The sequence below is a fragment of the Aquarana catesbeiana genome, linkage group LG05 (assembly GCF_042186555.1).
Source record: "Aquarana catesbeiana isolate 2022-GZ linkage group LG05, ASM4218655v1, whole genome shotgun sequence".
Lineage (NCBI taxonomy): Eukaryota > Metazoa > Chordata > Amphibia > Anura > Ranidae > Aquarana > Aquarana catesbeiana.
In genome coordinates, this window is record NC_133328.1 from 426,038,968 (window position 1) to 426,041,387 (window position 2,420).

A 2,420-nucleotide genomic window follows, 5' to 3' on the forward strand; every position below is an offset into this window, starting at 1 on the left:
ATCAGGAGCCACCAGGTCCCATTTATCCACTATCCACCAGGTCCCATTTATCCACTAAAGGATAGACCAAAGAGACCGTCAAGGGAGGACCACAAGCAGCCATCACAGGACACTGACCACCGGCAATACAGGTCACTCAGAGAACCTAAACCAGCTGCATCTGCACCACGGAAGGCAACTGTAGATCAGAGGATTCTGAGCCGGCTCAAATTTGTGGGCAGCGCGGGCTCAAGAAGCAACTGCTTTGGGACGAACAACAATGGCAGGGCTCAGGGCAGCTGCCCCTTTTTCCCTGTGTTAAAGATGCCTGGCTGCTTGTTAAGGGTGGAAGTGGGGATAGAGCAATGATGTTTCTTTTAGATATTTAATGAAGAGTTAAAGATGCATAAAGTTTGTCTCCTCTGTCCTGTTTGCAGATGCAAAGCACATAAAATGCTGCAATATATCAGCTTTCAGCTATCATCTTACAGTTATCCTAAAAACATATTTTTCTCAAAGATTAAAGTCTTAAAATGAAGGGCAGTGTTCATATTTAAAAAGGGTATGATGGTACATCCATCATTTACCATAAAAACCTATATCATTTTTTAGGTTAGCAAGAAACTAAATTTTAGAGACAGACCAATAGAATCCAAGTCCTAGTGTGTGTTAATGGCTAACAGTAATTTCAAGGGGCAAACAAAAACTGTCTCAATAATTTTACAGCCTCTGAAAAGCAGTAGAACTAATCCAGTTCCTAATGAGATAATTCTGTTTTCTTATTTCATAAATTCAATATGTAACTTGTAATGGAAGAGCTCAATATAAGTGAAAAGCTCAGTAAAGCAGTTTTTGTTCTGTTATTATAAACTTTGTTCTACTTAAATAATTTATCTGTGTCACCAGCAGCTTCCAACACTTAATGAAGTATGTTGTTATCTTGCCACCAGTCACCAAGTTGAAATAGTATCCAAATAAAGAAAAGGCTTAATTCAGTTAACACTTGGCATCTAAAAGCATCCGTTTTAGAAGAACTTTATACAAAATCAAATGAATTTTGATATAGCACTTATGGTCCTTACAATTTCCTCTCTGTTTTTTGACAGTCAAGGTACATACGATGCTTGTCTGTGAGTATGCACAGTGAGGAATTACAACTTACAATCAATATGGTAACTGTATTAATCACAATCAGCCTGCCATATGCCAATTAAATGTGTATTATCAAAAGCATAGAAAAGCAAGGTAATTGGTAAAAATAGTCCACTTGTTTTGTTTCCTAAAGCTGCAAACAATGAATTGTGTATACAACAATTTAGAACTTGACAAAATGGCATATAACATAATACAAGGCATGGACATATTTATTTAGCTCTTAATTATGAATGTGATAGTTAAGCACTTTTATAGAATTCAAAAACAGTTGTGTAAGCTGTGAAATATCTACCTAAAAAAATAAGAAAAATGAATGCAATAATTTGCAAAATCTTATAAACCCATATTTTATTCACAATAAAAAATAAAAAAAACCTATCAAATGTTTAAAATGAGAAAATGTACAATTTAAAGAAAAAAATAAGATGGTACAGTGGCAACAAAAAGCTGACAAAGTACAACCCTTATTCCAAAAACGTTGAGACAGAGCCATGTTTACTATGGTGTAGCATCTCCTCTTCTTTTAGTAACACTCTGTAAATGTCTGGGAACTGAAGAGACCATTTGAAGTTTTGGGCGAGGAATGTTGTTCCATTGTTGCTTGAGCATATGCTCTTGATTCTGCCTTTCCAGATGTGCAAACTGCCTATTATATGTGCAATAAAGAACCCCCACATCATCAGAGATGCAGGCTTTTGAATTGATGCTGATAACAATGCAGAAGGTACCTCTCCTCTTTAGCACGGAGGACATGGCGCCCATGGTTGCCAAAAAGAATTTAAAATTTTGATTCATCTGACCACAGAACAGATTTTTTTTTTTTGCAACAGACCAATTTAAATAAGCTTTGGCTTAGAGAAGATGGTGGCATTACTGGATAATGTTCAGATATGGTTTCTTTTTTGCATGCTAGAGTTTTAAAGCGGAGCTCCACTCAAAAGGAGAAGTTCCACTTTAAGGCCTCCTCCCTGACTCCTGTTTGTGAAATGAAGCTTTTGGGGAGGAGGGGGTAGCAAAAGGGGGTACCCGATTTTGACAGATACCCGCTCTCACTTCCATTCTGGTTGCCTTAGGCAATCAGAAGTTCTCCTCCCCGAAGTCTTCTGGGGCACATGACAGGTCACATAATATCATAGCGCCGCTCGTGCATGCCACAAGCTGTCATGCCCAGATGCCCATAGTGAAGATGTCAGCGCTGTTGAGGGTGGACACTGGGTGAAAACAGCTGGGGTGAGTGCACCGCTCAATCGTGAGACAGGTGAGTGGCTGTTTATTAAAAGTCAGCA